The sequence below is a fragment of the Octopus sinensis genome, unplaced genomic scaffold (assembly GCF_006345805.1).
Source record: "Octopus sinensis unplaced genomic scaffold, ASM634580v1 Contig16511, whole genome shotgun sequence".
NCBI lineage: Eukaryota > Metazoa > Mollusca > Cephalopoda > Octopoda > Octopodidae > Octopus > Octopus sinensis.
The window spans coordinates 8,998-28,221 of record NW_021834397.1 but is presented as its reverse complement, the minus strand read 5'-3'; the positions used below and the strand labels follow the sequence as shown (position 1 = coordinate 28,221).

The 19,224-nt window shown below is 40.7% G+C and overlaps 1 non-coding gene across 1 annotated transcript; it reads right to left on the bottom strand.

Annotated features, from left to right (window-relative positions):
* Positions 1 to 992: 992 nt before the first annotated feature.
* Trnay-gua lies at positions 993 to 1,064 on the bottom strand. The gene has a single exon. It is a non-coding gene; the product is annotated as a tRNA-Tyr (tRNA).
* Between the last annotated feature and the right edge of the window lie 18,160 nt (positions 1,065 to 19,224).

The following is a 19,224-nucleotide window of genomic DNA, read 5'->3' as shown; positions in this document are numbered from 1 at the left end:
CCTTCATTCAGTCGCTTATTGATTGCCCCAACATCCATTGCAATACTTGTTACGTGATTCGCCGCCGTGGCTGAGAGTTTATGTTTTTTTAACTGCTGGTGATTCACACACTTGTCATGGAAATTCTACGCACCTTTTCTGAATTTTTCTTTGGACACAAATGTGGTTCATTTCAGCAAAGTCTGGAGGAAACAAGGTCTTGACTTTCCGGAAGATCAAATGTCTCAACGAAACTGGGATCGAATAGGATGCAAGCAAATTTTCAATCTGCAGCTCGAGCATTCCCGAACGCTCTCCTCGACGATGAATCGGTAAAAATTTGAATCTCTCTGCGCCTCGAGCTAAGGCAATGTGTCCCGCACGTGTATCGTTGTGGCTGCCCTGTTGAGCCTTTCGGTTTGCATCCTTTATCGTGCAGGAGGAGTGCCGGATGGTTTCCAAAACACTCTGCTTTGAATGACATCATACGGAGGGCCCTTGATTCGGCGGGATTCCCTTCGGTCCTCGAACCACCGGGTCTTGACCGCGGTGACGGGAACGTTCTGTTGGGATGACCCTTTTCCCTTTTGAGGGCGGAAAAGTCTTCGTATGGGATGCAACCTGCTGGGACACTTTTTCTGCTTCACATTTAACTTCGTGTGCTCTAGAGGCTAAATCTGCTGCTAAGCAGGTTGAAGATTTAAAGCTAACCAAATATTCTGCCATTTCGGATGAGTTTTTCGTGTTGTCGATAGCGGTGGAGACGTCGGGTGCTCTTGATCCAAAGACGGAAAAATTTCTCTCAAGGTCAAAATCTCAATGCGCACTCACGATCCTCGGAAGGTGGACTGGCTTTTCCAACGGTTCTTGATCGCCGTTATCCAGGGGAACAGTTTGGCGATCCGTCAGGCCGTAGGCCTTTTCATTGATTAATCTTTTAACACATTCTTGGGTTAAATAAAAAGAACAAACAAAAATGTAAATTTAATTATACCGATGATGTAAAATAAAATTCCCGCGACCCGGATTCGAACCGGGGACCTAAGGATCTACAGTCCTCCGCTCTACCACTGAGCTATCACGGGCATTTATTTTTTTTTCCAAATATTATTGGCTTTTAATTGTTCACTAATGTTTTATTATCTGTACATACTTTACTTTCGATATTAATTTTGATTTTTCCCCTCGTACACAAATCCTATACAACATTTCTAAGAACTGACATTCAGGCAAACAACTGAGGTCGTAGTCGACATATCTAATCTGGCCAGTGATTATTCGACTATGGATTGTATACTTTATAATTTGTAACAATAAAAACAACTTCTCGATTAAAACAATAATGACATACAAATAAAAGTACTCAACCGAAAATTTGACAAACATGTATCCTTTCACATTTTTTAAGTGATGAAACTGGCAAAAAAACAGCTGAAGTAAAAAATAATCAGAACAGAAATTACAATGTTAAATTTAATAAACAAAAGAAGCAAACTTATTTAAATTCTATATCAGGGGCGAAATTAAGAAGTTAACTGGATTAGATGGGTCGCCGAGCGGATGGACAGACAATTTCAACGTAATATCGAGAACGATGTCCGCTGAAAAACCAGCTCGTTTCACCACTGTTGTGACTCCTCCTCGAGATGATTAAACCAATCTCTGAGAGGAGTTTGAAGCTTGGGGTCCAATTATCCCACTGGTCTCGAAAGTCAGAGAGATGAAGCAGCAATCAAACAGCCATATTTTGCAGTTTTTCTAAATTCGGCAAGGGCAGATGCAGATCCAGAACGAGAAGCGGAGTCCATCAACGGTGATGAGGAAAATGAGTCTGGTAACATTCCACACGAATGCCATTCTCTCCCTGAACGGGAATAAAGTCGACCCATTAGGGCGTTTTCCGTCCCCACGGTCAAGTCCTACCGGTTCTAACATTGAGGGGAATTCAGCGGCGTTAAGCGGGATCCTGTCGATGAGTTGTCTACATCTGCAATGATCGGGCTGCCAAATCTCTATGCCCAGCCGTAAACAGATTCCGATTTTAATTTCCTAATATTTATTTACCCTTTATTTAATAATTTTTAATTTTACCTTTCATAAGGTATTGAACAATTTTCTTATGGAAAAGAAATTGATGAAATTACAAGTTGACCAAATAACTAGAAAAATTGTTTGTTTGCGTGAAATGACTATGCGAAAACTATACTCAGGGAATTATCCTGAGAGGAAAACGCATTTTATGGCTTATAGGCAGCATTCATTTGAGAATGTGAATTTTTTACATTGTATTTCGATTTTTCCCAAAGGATTATAGCCAACATTTGAAACTGGTAATTCAATTTTATAAAAGAACAGGAATATTGAAAAAGCATACTTAGCTGAAATAAATCTCAATTACAAATCATCGTAGAAAAAATAACTTTTCTGACCTTTTTTCAGCTGCTGATTTACAAATGAGTTTAAACGAACCATTGTATGTGTCAATGCGGTTTTATACCGGCATTCAAATAAACACAATACTTAAAATCTGTCACTAAAACAAACACCCTGATATTTAATGTCAACAAAAATCACATGCCTTATTTGTGAATATCTCGGTCGCTGTCATTTGTGTCATGTCTCAGTAGAATTAAATAATATACATTTTGGGGGAAGAAATTTAATAGATTAAGTAGACAATTGAGTGGTACTTATCTAGAATTGATTTGTTTGGATTGTATCCACTGTATTCTCAGACAATGTAAATAATTTGAATAAAACAATAAATATAATTTAAATTGAGAGATGTAAATGATTATTAATACACTTTCAAATCTAAATTACACAACATTTAATATATACAATTAAACATAACAAGTAATCCATATTCGATTATTTGGAATAATTCAAAATTAAATAGATTGAAGAATACCACTCTCAAAAAAGTAAGTTTCTCCCCAATAACTGAGCATGAGAAAACACTAATTATAATGATTAGGGAATAAAAGTAGTATCCAGAACTAAAGCACACTTAATTTGACTTACTACCATGCAAATTTCACGTATTCAATACGGGATATATAATCTAGATTAACGCAAACTATGCATTTGAAATTGTCGAGAATGGAGCCATACAATATTCATTATGAACATAAACTCCGCTTTCTTGCAAACAAAGACCGGTCCTATTTAATTCAATACCAACTTGAATATTATCTCTCAGAGTAACTAAACTTTGATCATAAATTAGCACAAATATGATGGCTGACGGCTATCTTGCACTTCTTTCTGACGACTTCGGGTTTATAAAGCTTGAAGAAATCCTGCTCTTCCGGAGAATGAGGAAAGTTGGGGCAACACTTGATGATCTTATATCTGCGGTTAAAAGTAGAATCATATTTATCAAAGCACATTTTTAGACTCGTATTTCCTTATTTTCGACCCGACCCAGACCAAAGTCAGGGGATAATCACCACACGAGTTATCGAAGTGAAAGGACTATTCAACGGTATTGAAATGACTAGTGAAGAAGTATTGTCTTGAGTACTCATTATAGTTACTCTGGAAACACCTGCTGACTCCCTTTGGAATTACCCGGGGCTACTTGACTGGGTGGAGAATGTTCGAGGATAAGTGGCTTTTATATGCTGACAACTGTTCCACGGACTACATCGTCGAAATACTCCCGCCAGACACTGTTTAATTTTAAAATAATAAGTTAGTTTAATTGGAGATATACATACATGCCTCTAAACATGGCGAATAACTACTATAGCACTGTATCAGTGATATTTACATATTTTAAGAGTGAATCTAAAAATGAAAACAATTGACATCCATAAGGGCGTATGATTTATATAATGAATATCCAATTTTATTCCCTTTTATCTATTCATGTATTTCGCAAAATAAATTGATTCATATGTTAGATCAACCTCGAGTCTTCTATCAATCTCGAACTGGTCAACAATTGGATAAAGGGAACATTTATCTAGCAAATCGTTTTGGGTTGGTGGTCTTCAAATTTAATTACTTTTTATAGTTTCCCTAAATCAAAAAACAGTGCAAAAAAGTGGCGGTGAACCAGGGGTGGCCAACCAGTCGATCAGTCAGAAAAATAAAAACTGAACAAGCATGAATTAGACTAGTAATTCGATATTATTTATTAGATATTATTTATTTGAAAAAAGCGCCTTGTATTGCCGAAGTATGTTTCGGATCATTGTCTTGTTGGGAATTAATTTCGATTTTGTTCAGAAATGAGATAAGATTATTCGTTTGTATGTTAACATACAAAGCTCCATCCATCTTTTCTTTTCCCAACCAAATTACTGAATCCATATGGCACACCATACCATGATATTTCCCTTACTGAATTTTACTGTTTTTCTCTCTACATTAAAAATGTGTTTGAGTTAAAATCTAGGAATTTTCTTTTGATAAGACTCTGACATTGCAAACGCTAATCGATTCGCACACGAATTCACGAGAGATGAAGGCATCTTTCAAATTTATTACCTTGGCAATCCAAAATTTTAGAAACCAGTCACATTCAGATTCCTTCTTTATAATAATCAATAAATATTTAGTTTACATTGTCAAAAATGAGTTACATTCAGAATTCAACAAGGATATGTAACGAGATGGGATTAATGGTATCAGTAAAAGTTTTTTTGATACCATTCGACATGCACATTAGTTACTGAAAAGTGAAGCGCCTTTAAGTCAGAGATGTCTACCTACTCGCCAGTTTAGTTTGATTCGCCAGTTTAAACATAATAGTTATATTTCCACGAAACGATTTTCTTGATAATCCTTGTCCAACCTCCCCTGTTGCATGCTAAGTTTCTCATTGCGTCCAGATCATTCTCATTTTTAAGCTTGCGGTTGATTGATTTGAGGTCAGCATCCAGCACCTCCGGTAGAGCAATGCGCGGGCGTCCCCAAAATTTCTTTCCACTAGCGGCAAAATATTCTTCCATAGCCAAATTTGCGGGTGACGTCTGGTCCATCCGTAGGACATGTCCGAACAGTCTCCATCGGGCTTCCATCACATCCAGAATCACAGGTTGCGCTGTGCATTTACGGTAAAGTGCCCCGTTGTTGATCCGGGTCGGCCATTGTACCCCACATAATATACGCAGTTGTCTTCGGTGGAAGGAGTTAAGGTTTTTAATTTCGGAAGCAGAGATCCCCCAACAGGAGGAGTTGTATAGAACAATGTACAATGTACGCTGTAAAGACCAATGCCATCCCGATGTCCCTGCAATGGCTGCAAAACAGAAGGCTCTCCGACTCTCGCTAGAGAACACAACGGATATGGTCAGAAAACTTTCTTACAATCGGAACGCACCAGGATACAGAAAATGATCAAAAAGTTAAACAGCGAACACATTGCAAACGTTTTGGATGCCAGGCTAAAAGAAGTGGAGAATTAAAGGATTGTGCACAGATGTTCTTAGCAATGAGGTTGCTTAAGAGGAGGAAGCAAAAGATTAAACTAAAGATCGAGGACAACAACGGAAATATGATTTTGGTGCTGCGGAACAAGCAGAACTTATTGCTACTCATTTTGAGCGACTTTTTAATGTTGACGGGGAAAAGGTGGACCTAATCACTAGTAATCCGGCAAACCTGATAAATGAAATCACGGTGGAAGAAGTTATGAAAGCAACGAATAGACTGAAAAGTAATCGCTCTCCGGGACCGGATGGTATAAGTGCTGAGTTACTGAAATAAGGTCCTAAAACACTGATGGAAATCATGGCCAAAGTACTAAACAAAATGTTTACAACTAATGATCTTCTTCCTTTGGGCAAAGGAATTCTGGTCCCGATTCAAAAACCAAATAAGAAGATGGGCTCTGTGGATAACCTGCGACCAGTCATTCTACTCAATACGCTGAGAAAGGTCCTTGCTCTCGTGGTTCTAGACCGTATACAAGAGCCTGCGAACGAATTCCTGTCTTTGAACCACAGTGGGTTCAGGACGGGTAGATCTACTGCTGATGTGGTCTGGGGACACAGATGGCGTTGCGCTACTTGCCAAAGATTCGAGAGTGCGACTACAATTCTAGGGATCGACATGTCGAGAGCCTTCGACACAATTCGCCGAGGAAAACTTATTAGTGTTTTGCGGGGATTCCTCGACGGGGATTGCGTCAGGATGATAGAAGTCCTATTGTCGAACACGGAATTAAAAGTACAAATTGGGAGTACGTCATCCAGGAATTTTTCGACGACAGTGGGTACCCCTCAGGGAGACTCCTTTTCCCCTTTGCTGTTCGTGATATACCTGGAGGCGTGATCTCAGGCTCTTTTATAACGGACAAATCACCGAAATTGTATACGCTGACGATGTGGATTTTGTATCACACGACACAGCAGCCTTGAGGCGGTTACTTGATGTTGCACCAGCAGAGTTTGGAAAATGGTTCCTCACTGTGAACACAACCAAAACGGAAATCACGGAAGTCGCACGCATGAGTTCAAGACTAGATGATGAATGGAGACATTCTAGAAAACTGGGCACACTCCTCGGAGATAGTGAGGACATTACCCGAAGGAAAGTACTATCGACGGCCGCGTTGAACAGGCTAAAAACGGATTGGGTGGCTAACAGGCCGGTAACGATTGCGCTTCGTTTGTGCCTCTACAATGCATTCGTTCTATAAACTACCATTTATCATTTGAACTTTTGATACAAAATCAGTCAAATTCAAAATCTTGGACTGATTGATCTCCCGAATATGCTGGATAGAATAATGGCAGTTCAGTTAATGTAACAGGACTTGTCTGAAGGAAAGGATATGAGCAATCATAACCCGAACATATTAGCGTTAATAGTGAATTAGTGTGTTAAGAACGAGCCTTGTTCTGGACGGGGAGATACAACTTGAACTCTGCGGGGAGTTCGTCCTCGGAGTAGAGCCTCTCGGAGAAAAAGACTCGTCGAATGCGGCAGTTTGCATGGATCTAAAATGGGGAGAGGGAGTGACCTGGACCCTCAAAGTCTCGATGTAATTAGTCCCGTAGGCACGTCTGGTGAAGTCCGACAGGTTGAACTGTATTTGGTTCCACCCGTCGTCGAGTCGCATGGGCATGGTGCAGATGAAGGGCTTAACTCGGGTGGTGCTTTGGTAGTTGCTGGCACGGAATCGTCGTTTGACGTTTTTGTCGTCGAGGACTTGGACTTCGAAGGTGAAGTACTTTTTGAGGTTTTTGATGATCATGACAAGAAAGGGGAGTTTGATGCCGAGAGTGACGTCCATAGTGGTGAGGTGATGTAGGTGGTGCTAAGGAGTGGGGGGAATGAGCGGACCTGACATTAGTGCCGGCAATCTCGAGGACGAGTGACTGGATGTCGTTGTCGGTGATTCTCTTGATGTGTCCGTTCTTGACCTGTGGTGGTGATAGAGGAGATGTGCCTGTTTGTCCCATATTTGGAGTGGCTTACTGCCAATGCTGTACAAAATGGACAACATGCCGCTTTGGAAAGTATTAGTGAACATTGTAAAGTAGGATGGTTATCATGACAACTAGAACAGGGTGGCCACAATAAAACAAACAAGAAGCCAAATAAAGAATGGACTAGTTAGGTTGGTCGGGAGGAGGGTAGCCCATTTGTTGTGCAGCCCACTGCTGTTGTGCGTAGTGGTACTGTTGGTCCCAGTAGTCCTGCATAGTCCAGTCAGTGAGCCCTCCAAAGTGGTAGAGAGGCATGTGATATGGGCGTGGCCAGCGAGGGGTGGTGCGACGACCAGTGAGTGGCTGAGCCAGTTTGCACTCGACCTACGTTGACAAGATGGGCCAACTCTCTTGCCACTAATGACGACGTATCTCTCCATGCACAGACGGTTGACGGGCTCTTGTGAATCGAACGTGACGAATCCGAACCCTCGGTGGCGTTCTCTGTTCTGGTCCATCATCAAAATAGTGTCCGTCACCTCACATGTCATTCAACCACTCACATTTCCGTAGTACGAAAAAAAGGCCTTTATCGTCTCCTCTGTGCAGTTCGCAGGCAGTCCCCCTATGAAGATCTTCCCGTCCGACCCATCTCCTCCACCCTTCACTACTCCACCAACTTATTACTTTCCCTCGCGGATTGCACATCTTCGGGTCCACTTGCCTCCCATCCACCACGTGCGTCAATGTACCCATCACTTTCTGCACTGACAAAGCAGACTCGAATGTCACAAATCCAAATCCACGCGACTGCCCTGTCTCCACGTTCGTCATCACTATGCACTCCTCCACTTCACCGAACCGACCAAAGTACGCCTTCATCGATTCTTCTATTTCTAACACCCATTACCATTATTTGTCTCTGAGGCTAACCCACCAACAAATAATTTTCTAATTAATTAAGTTTACTAGTTCTATCATTCATCTACTACCTTTTCTCGTCGCCCATCTTATCCACACCACTAAAACTAATCGACTATTTATTTTTTACTTTTCTACTCTATTCTATTTTTTACATTTAATTATACTTTATTCCTCCTAATCATCCAAAACAACAAAGTCATGTTTCCTTCCTGAATCGAGTCATGAGTGTCGTTATGTGTTTGCCAATAATCACCCGATAATGTGCCAGGGTGTCGAACGAGCAATAATTAATCAGTCCATTCACAAATAAAGCGGAAATAATTTGTTTTTTATCTGGATTGATGTGATAAAGCGTTCCATTCGGTTGATCACGACTTTCTTGCAAACTCGGCCTCCCTCACTCCGACCTTGTCGCAAATTGGAAATTAAGCCAATCCCCAACCAGAACGTGATTGGAAAATCAAAATGGAAAGAAACATACTCAGGGTGATTTCTTGTCACTCCAAATCTTTGCATTTGTAATGAATCCACTCAGTGAAAGTACCCAAAGTTATGATGGATGACCAAGATGATGGCTACATATACACCAACTGTTCATTGATCATCTACAAATAATAATGACTACTCACCAAGGCAGATGTGTACATGCAGGGAGAATGTAATTAAGAAATCAATGAGTTTAAAAATCTACTCTGTTCAGTCAGTGGCTGAGAATAAACACAATCACGCTTATAAAATATTGTGCGCATGGCACTCCTCTCATATTAGATGATCTTCAAAAGGTTTGTTTCACAGTGGAGGTTATCAATTGGGGTTGATTTTAGACACCCACATATTGTGCCTTGTTTTGTACTGATTGAAGTGCCATTGTCGAGTTTATGGATAAGCAGGGCGCCCAGCTTGGACTCGCATAACTTATTGTAATGTGACCACTTATTGCTTTGTTTTTGCGTCTGTTTGCCTTGACAGAAATGTTAGAGACATGTGAAGGACATAGTTGGATCAAAAGTAAGTCCGAGGATAGTAGGTTTTTGCATAGTGGGAGGTCAGAACCAAAGAGAGATAACTTCGGGTGAAGGTTTGATTGTCGGAAGAAAATAACCGATAATTTCGAGGGCGATGTATGGCAGCAGTGATTTGTTTGTTTAGATTCATCAGTTCTATCCATTTTCCCGTTTCAGTTTGTTACGAGTCTTTATAAGGGCGTTTACTTCGTGGCTGTAACTTTGCGAGAAATTTTGTATAATTCCTTGAGGAAAGTATTTAGGTCGTAAATGACCTTCAAAGAAGTAACAGGGGCCAGAATTGGAGTACACAGCCGGACGTATGAGTATCCAGGAAAGTGATTTTTGGTCGAGAGCTTCGTTTCTTGCACAAAGGAATGTCGTGCTTCTCCAGGAAAGGAATAAAGTTCAGCAGTCTTCGGAGCAATCCCATTGATGTTGATCTGCAAGATACGTAATAGGGTCTTCTTGCTGGGGACAGGATTTGGTTCAATGTTTCCGGAAAGGAGAAGGGCGAGTTTGATAAGCAAAGAGGCCTTTGGGAGCAACGGCTTCGATAGGGGAGTAGTTTGAGTCTTATCGTAGTATAGAACTATCATCTGCCACCGCGAGAAGGTGACCCACATCGACAGACAAGGCTTTTCCTTTTTATACCTCATGCAACCACTGAGTGCATTTATGTGTCCCATATTTGTTTAATGCCTTGCCTTTTTACAATAGTATGGAAGCAGGGTTTATGGATTACTATCTGTGAACTGTGAGTAATCCACAGCGTAACTATAGCACCATTTGTACTAACATTAAAATGTTGTGAGTAAATTCTAGAAACATCACTGCGACTAAATCAGTCTCAGGGACCCAAACGAGCTTACATTCAGTCGATGGTTGTCAGGAAAACATTAGAGAGTATGGATGGGGACATAAGCTGGAATGATGCCGCCGGAGCAACGCCGAAAGGCTCGCCTTACAAATAGAGCAACGGAAGAATCTTTGATAACGACAACAAAAGAGGCCAGGCCTATGAGATGGATAAGTATGCTTATTAAGAGATTGGCAATCTAGAAAGAGAAAGAAAATTGATTTGAGATAAATTAAAAAGTACTAATAAAAAAGAGATAAAAACCTATTAAAAATTACGAAGCTAAATATACAAACGCGAAGAAGGCGAGACAAAGGCCAAAATACACTTCCAGCAGAGAATTGTGGCTGGAGCCCACTTGTAAAGACAATTATCACAAGCAATTGAGACTCTTATGGAGAAAACCACACCAGAACTTCATTACGAACCCGGTGGGACCAAACAAAGCGGGCAATCTCCAAGGCGGCCAGTATATGCCTTGGAGTCCGAAATCATTGTGCCCTAAAACTGGATCACCACCCGAACGTGCCAGACATGGCAAAGCATCGCAGAGAGGTACGGCTAAAAGCCGCAAACACGGCAGACGAGATTAAGAAAAAGGAGCTTAACATCCAACAAGGGAACTAAAGTGCAAAATCCAAAAGATGAACCGAAAATACTCACGAGAAATCATTACATCCCTACTAAAAGATGTGGAATGCCTAAAAGACAACTCAAGGATGTATGCGGCCCTACGACTACTGCGGACTACTAAGAAAGGACAAAACATCCTCCACATTAAAGACAAAGATGGAAAATTCGTGGGTAATCCAAAAGAAAAAGCAGAGCTGATCGCACGAAACTTCGAAACCTTGCTGAATAGAAAACACGGACTTTCCCTGTTTCCAGGGAGATGCAAAAGCGTTAAAAATCCCAATCACAGCGGAAGAGTGGAACTAGCGATAAATAAACTGAGGAACAACAAGAGTGCTGGGCCGGACAACATAAGCCCCGAGCTCCTAAAATATGGGCCAAAAAAACTCAGCGACACAATTGCAAAAACCCTAAATGAAATTTTCGAAACTAATACCGATCTGGGACTTGGAATGGATTACTAATACCCATACAAATCCAACAAACCAAAAGGACCCGTAGAAAATCTCCTCCCGATAATACTCCTGAATTCGATACGCAAGGTGCTGGCAGACGTCGCACTAAGGCGGATAAAGGGTGTGGCGGATCAATACTATCACCGAGTCAAAGTGGGTTCCGAGATGGGAGGTCTACGGCAGACATTGTATGGAGCCACAGATGGCGCTGCGCAACGCACCAAAGATTCAAGAGCACAACGACCGTGCTGGGAATAGATCTCTCCAGAGCCTTTGACTCAATAACATACAGAAACTGATGAATGTGCTTGAGCAAATACTGGATGAATCATCGGTTAGAATAATCAGACTACTACTTGCGAACACAAGACTATTCGTGAGGACAGAAGGAGCAACTTCCCGCAGTTTCAAAACAACGACTGGGACACTCCAGGGTGACTCTCTCTCCCCCCTACTATTCACCATCTACCTTGAATCTGCACTCCGCGACCTCCGTAAATGCTATACGGGAGACATAGAAAGAAACATCCTATGCCGATGATGTGGATTTCGTATCACGGGACGTGACCGCACTCCAACACCTATGGAGCTTGGGAGCTTGGGAATGGGTCCTCAGCGTAAATGTGAACAAAACTGAGATTACGGAAATCCAAAGAGAATGATACTACCCATGAAAGATGGAGACACACTAATAAGCTTGGATCCCTACTGGGAGACGCTGAAGATGTACTAAGGAGGAAAACACTGGCGAATTCGGCATTGGCGAAACTGAAGAAAGGATGGCTAAGAGCCAAAGGACTTGGAGTTGGCATCAGATGCAGGCTCTACAACGCGTTTGTGAAACCGATCCTGCTGTACAACGCTGGGACATGGGGATGTTCCTTCAACGATCTACTGAAACTGGACTCATTCCATAGAAGGCAACTAAGAAGCTTACTCGGAATGGAGTGGCCACGTCGAATATCAACCAATGGTATCTACAAGTGTATGTGCTCCTGCATCAGCGGGGATGTGGTAGATGCCCGGTGGAGGCTATTCGGGCATGTACTAAGAATGAACCCGGACGCACCAGCTAACAAAGCGATGGAAGACTACTTCGACAGATGCGACATACCCTTCCGCGGACGACCTAGATCGACACTTCCAACTGCCTTAAACAAAGACCTAAATCGAGTGAGGAAAAACCTAAAGACGGGGGACGACCTGGAGGAATTAAGATCACTCGCATACGACAGAGGAAAATGGAAAAAACTAACCTTAAATATCGTTACATTGAGTGTTGCACATGCGGGGCTATAAACATTATGGCTTTCGTGAAAGTGCTATAATAATAAATACAAATAACGTAATATGTATTAGTTTAAAAGTAATAAAACTATAAAAACACCGATATGGCCGAGCGGTTAAGGCGGTGCACTTAGATGCATTGGACAATGTCCTCGTGGGTTCGAATCCCACTGTCGGTATTTTCTCAATTTTTAAATAAACTTTTAATATTCAAAGTGTGCCGTGGTTGTTGTATAAATGTCGTTTTTTTACATCGTATCTTGATAGCAACGAAGCGGAGAGAATAAAAGCATACAAATACAATGCTGTAGACAACAGTCCTGTGTCTAAATACATAACCAAGCCATTCTGGCGTTGGATTGCCGAGTCCTACTGCCCGGTCTGGCTATCCCCGAATGTCCTAACCCTCCTCATTTGTCTGTCCTCATCATAGTCTATTTTGCCATTGACCAATACGACCATAATTTTTGTGGTTCAACCTACTTGTCGTCTTCCTTCCCATTCCTGGCTAGGCGTGGCTTGTCACTTCTTTCTGCACATTTCTCTCACACACCCTCGACGGAACTGACGGAATGCAGGCCAGGAAGTTGGGGATCAGCAGTGCCATGGGGGAACTCCTCGACCACGGCTGTGATAGTTTTTCTGCCTTTTTGTTGGTCATGTTCGTCTTCTCCTCCCTTTATGTCTGCGGGGGCAGTGGAGGGATGTCACTTGGGAGATTAGTTTTCAATCTTGGCTCAGTTCTCTCTTTGTTTTATCTCTCACATTGGGAGAATACATTACTGGCACTCTCTTCCTTCCCTGGGCTTACGATCCTACTTTTCTGGGACTGACACTTTTCTTGGCCGTTCTTCCACTTTTCCAGCCACTTCCAGCCCTCGGACTGGTTTCCTACAACTTGCACTAATGCACGAGTTTAATGCACGAGTTTTTTGTAGTTCGACTACGATACAAAAATCTGTCTAATAACCGATAAAAGAAAGAGTAACTGTTATGTTTTGCGTTAGTATGATGGGAGAAAAACTTGATCCATTTGTTATTGGAAAAGCCAAAAATCCACGCTGCTTTAAAAGAAGAAGAAATTTAATTAATAATTTACAAGTGGAATACAAATCAAATAAAAAAGCATGAAAGACATATGGTTATTTCTCAGAATGGCTCATAGAATTGAACAAAAAATGATTTTGCAAAAAGAAAAATTCTAATTCTACTTGATATGCAACTGTACACTCACGTGATTTAGAGTTCAGTAACATCGAACTCTTTTTCCCTCCAAATACAACATCGAAGTTACAACCCCTTGATCAAGGAATAATAAAATCATTCAAAGACAGGTATAGACAACTCCTATGTGCACACTTGATTGAATTTTATACTAATGATGACAATGTAGATCACGAAAAAGTTACGGAAAAGTTGAAGAAATTCACTCTATTGAATTGCTTGATATTCATAAATCAAGCTTGGTTAGAAGTGTCGGTAATTAACAATTACAATTGTTTCAAGAAAGCATTTGAAAATGCGTTAATACAGAACCTGACAGAAATAGAAGAAATAGATGATGAAAATTTTTTGATTCATGAAAATGATCAATTGACGACGAAAACTTTATACAAAACTTTGCGAGAAAACTAAAACAGCAAGACCAAGTTGAAGAGGAAGATGAAAAATTTATGTTCCGACACTATATGAAGCTAGTGATATGCGAAGGCGCTTGAATTATGGTTTCTTGAGAATGATTATGAACAAAGAGGAAAAGTATACGAAATACAAAAATTTTAAGAAATTATCAAACTAATCATTCTCAAAAAATCACCCGATTACATGATTAAAATCTCTAAATAATCTTTGTAATTATACTTTAATATTGTTTATTGTTATTTCGATTCCTTTTGTTCACTATAGACAATAGTGAACATGATGTTTTGACGTGGACATTTTGTTCATTATAGAGAGGGTTGACTGTACATTAATCTAAAGAACTGGAAACTATCTTCCCGAAATCAAAGATAATGGAAAACTTAAAAGCAAAAATCACAAAATCGAGTCAGGTTGAATAGAATGTAACAAAACGATAGTTCACCAGATAAAACTGAACAGGATTGAATGAAGGTTCCAAGAACCAATTTTTTACAATAGATTTAGTCTAATACTTAATAACTTAATAGAGAACAAAATAAAAAAGAGGCAAAGTACTTATGGTTTTTAATTTAAACAAGTATCGGAACCCACCTTGACGACGATACTGTCCGCATTAACATCAGCACCAGACTTGGACTGGAGATTTGCCGGACTCACAAATGCCGGTGTGGGGCCACCGTCGATTGTTATGGACACCATGCTCTCTCTTGTTAAGAAGTGCAGGACGATTTTCCAAGACACAAGGCGATCAACGAAATTGTCAAGCGACCCTGAGTCTGCAGGATACCCAGCCGTACTTGAACCGGCCGAGCTTGACCGAGGAGATGGAAAACGTCCTGATGGGATCACAATTTTCCATTTGAAGAGGGGAAACCCCTGGCGCAACTGTGTGGACACTCTCTGCCCGTCCACATTGCCGAGCGCAGTGGACAGACTGTATGGCGCGGAAAAAACGATGAGGCAAAGGAGAGAAAATTGAAGCGCTGCGAGATCGATTCGTGTTCTGTCCGATTGTGGTCGAGACAACTGGAGGAATAAGTGAAATCGCTTCGCTTCCTAAAGAAGCTTTGACACTTAGCCACATTAAAAAGCCACGACACACGTGAGACCCGGTGGCTTCTCCAGTTGATCTCCGTTGCTATCGTGAGAGCCAACGCAACGTCAATTATGTTGGCGGGGTCCACTTCGGAATAGATGGCTTTGTTAATTCTAGTAAATAACAGTTTCTTCAAAAAATAATTTAAAGTGTATCTGCGAAAAAACCGTAATAAAAAACTCCAATGGGCTGGTCAATCTCTCGGGCGATTGCAACGAAACTCTTTGTAAAAGATGATTTTTTCCGATTGAACTGCCTGGCCGTGTTATGTGCCGGAGTTTAAAATAATGAATTATTTATTTTGTTAAGCTAAGGACGAGTCAATACATATTGGGAGACTTTTTTAAGAATTAGTTTATTTAACTCTAATCGTTTGGAGTCTTCGGAGATCTTCGGCCTTAAGACACTCCGCTTTCTTCGCTCTCTCGGCCGAGACGAATGTGAAGAGTAAGACACGATTCAGGAGAGTCATCCTGGCTCTTGGAAAGTCTGTCGATCGCCGTGATCCGTGGGAATGGCTTGCTATTCGCGAGGCCGGCCAACGTCTCGTGAGGCATTAGTTATTAAATAATCTTTATACTCTTTTTTGTCGATAAATAAGTTTTTTTAAAAAGAAATAATGTCGCTGACTTGAGGGTCAGTCCAGCGAAGACGCGCTGCGACCTTTCAAGCTATTTTGGAGATTTCTGATTTGTTGCCAGCATTAAAATAATTACCGTTTTTATATGATTTAGTGTACATTACTATTTTTAGATCAACAGCCAGTAATTTTAGTTCAAATATATTTAATTATTATTAAAATATATTTTTAATTTACAAATAAATACATTATCAATAACGTGTAATATTGATTTGTGCTGTAGTTATTTATTACAATCAAAATAGACTTTAACTGACAAATGGACAGCTCTGCTTTCTCCGAACAAGTTAAACAAATAATGAATCAAACTGGATGCTCAGAAACGACAGCAATAACCTCCCTCAAGGACAACCAACAAATGGTCTCCAAAGCCATATCCGCCATCAGAGAGGGCACTGTAGGCCAAGTTCCTCTTACTTGATCAGACACAATGGCAAGAATACGGAAAAAAGAAATCCAAGCCCACAAGTGGACCTCAATCAGAGCACGTGCCTTCGAAAGTAGTTCATGTGACCACTCAGAGACCCCCGCCTACCAAACAAATATCAAAAAATACTCAAATCAGACAAAAAAGAGGAGATGACGACACTGAGGTGACTCCGTGGATATATTTAAGCTCGATGGACTCGTATTTACCCCATCAAATAGGAGAGAGGAGGGAGAATATGTTGTTCCTGAGGCTTATAGACTCAGAAAACGGGAAGTTGGGTTTATGATTTGATGTTGTGTAGAGATGAGTTATCCTTTGATGTTTCCGACATGTCTGACATTGAGTTGGAGATCACCACGTCGATTCAACCAAAGAATGTTTCCCCAACATTAAAGTATTTTTATTAATCTAAATTTAGTTTGAAAATACTGAAAACCTTCTCGTGTGGAATTTGTAAATGGGGTAGTTTGTATTATGTGAATTAGAAGGATGTAAAGTGCACAACCTCGCTTGTGTATGACAGCAATGCTAGGGTGGCAACCCAGCAGTGTTCGGGGGCTTTTCTATGGGTATGACGTGTTGACTGTATTTGTCAGAGGAAGGGTTGTTTCCATTCGAGTGGTCGCCTGATTATTGCACTCAGGTCACATTTGGCAGGAAATGTGGCATTCCTGAACAGTCCTAATTTATAACATTAATTATTGTCACTGCTTAGTCAATGCATATTAGGATGAACGGAGTAAGTAAGCGACGCCTACACCGTTTGATATCCTCGGCCTGGCGAGAGCGAAGGCAGGACATAGTTTACTTTCCATACGGGGCACATTCCCTTGTTGAATGAGAAGGCCGTCATTCCATGCGGACGTTTGCCGTCTCCTCAATCAAGACCAGTAGGCTCCAACCGAAGGGAGGCCATTAAAGCCCCGTTTGACGACGTTGTTTATATTGAAATGTCTCGTTTAACCGACAGGGAAGAGTGTCTCCAAAACCGAACATGCCCGAGCAATACCACCGAATCATAGAGGCAACAAGCTCACGTTTTTTATTTGTGATAGGAGTGTTCCATCGGAGAAGGGGATATCATCAAGATACCACAAAGGGGATATCATCAAGATACCACAAAGGGGATATCATCAAGATACCACAAATTGAGCGGGCAATATGGTCCACTGCGAGGGCAAATAGGAGAGTGGATCTCCTTGGTGAACCTTTTTTCCCAAATAAAAGATCGATGAGTCGTGAAAGAGAAGAGAGATGAATAATCGGATTTATAATGATCACTATTTTTACAACTTTTATCATCAAGTCGTGTATTCTTTTTTAAAGGTTATTCCGATTGTCTTACATGGAGTGGAGTTGTCTCAAAGTTCTTTAAAATTCATAATAAGTTATCCATTGAAGATGGAACTTGTACATACATCCAATCGGTTGTGCTGAAGAGGACGCTGTAGAGTAGCTCATTGAACACAGACACGGAATGAGGGTAGCTAATGAAGAGTACGCATCGGCTGCCAATCAACTTGCTAAGCTAGCATGTTGCGAGGACACTCAGCTGAACAACTACGCAGAAATGGAAAATTAAGGGAAGTTTGGGCCAAACTCTTCTTCCAAGCAAAGAAGAGAAATCACTGACGATCTGGATTCTTAACTAAATAATTCAATATATTCCGAGGCATGATGACAATAATATATTTAATCAGGATTGTAAAAATATTTTACGGATATCTTCAATTACATGCGAACAATATATGTTGTCCCAGTTCCTTTGAGCCGACGGAATGTCCAGGACTTTAAGCCCCCGAGAAACCAACACGCTGACACCAGCCGCATATTCCAACAACTCGCACTGTTCAGAAGAGGGAAAAAGAACAGAGTTGACGAAATTAGTGGAGGCGGACAACGATGATAGGTAACACGGAAGGGATAAATCACGGCAAGAGCGAATACCGATGCCCCCATAACGGATGGGCAAATTAGCACGCAGAATATCATCAGATTTGAATTTTATCACAAGTAAATATCATTAAAACTGCACAAGGGCTTTGGAAACCAGATTATCGAGGCGAAATAAGTATTCTTGTTCGGGAAAGCAGGGCGTAGAGCGCATTAAATTACATTTTTACAGGAATGCCACACTTATTAAGCATGGGAAGATTGTGTTTTATTTCACATCCATCCAAGCTGTGCTAATCCATGAATAGCATCTAAAAAAGAATTTTTGGCAAGTGGTGTCGCAAAAGAGGAACAAGGAAATATTAAAGCAAATAATTAGGTTAGTCAATTAGTAACATCCGAAATGTAGGTCAAAAGCAATCCTTCCAGCATAGAAGATTGCTTGATCCGGGATATCGGCAGAGGTTGCAATCTATTGTGAGTAAAATAACACACCATAGGCTTCCTCACTGATTAGTGTTGCGTCTGGATCTATTTCTACACTTTTATCAGTTAATTTGATATCTAGCTCATCTGTCACTGTCGTAATCCTTATATTTGAATATATAAGTATACATTATGGGTTGGGACCCATTTGTGAATATGCACATTTTCTGGCCGTCAAATACTACAAAGTCAGTAAGTTAAAATACCCCATGTAGAGGGGACGACTGATTTTTGGCCTCTGGAAAATGGTATTTGATGGCATGTCACTTTAATGTTAGAATAAGATTTGTACAGAGATGATAATGCGACTAGACGTGCAAATGCATCTACGTTCACGTAACGAAGGTCACTACAGGAATACAGTGATCTAGTGATTCAAAATATTTGAATGTACATATAGTCTAGGTGATTCAACCCGTCAAATGAGTTGTTTAGTATTCTCTTTAGCGAGTTTCCATTACAGTAACTAGTGTTAATAAAATGTTAATTACAAATCCTCCAAGTTTGTTAAA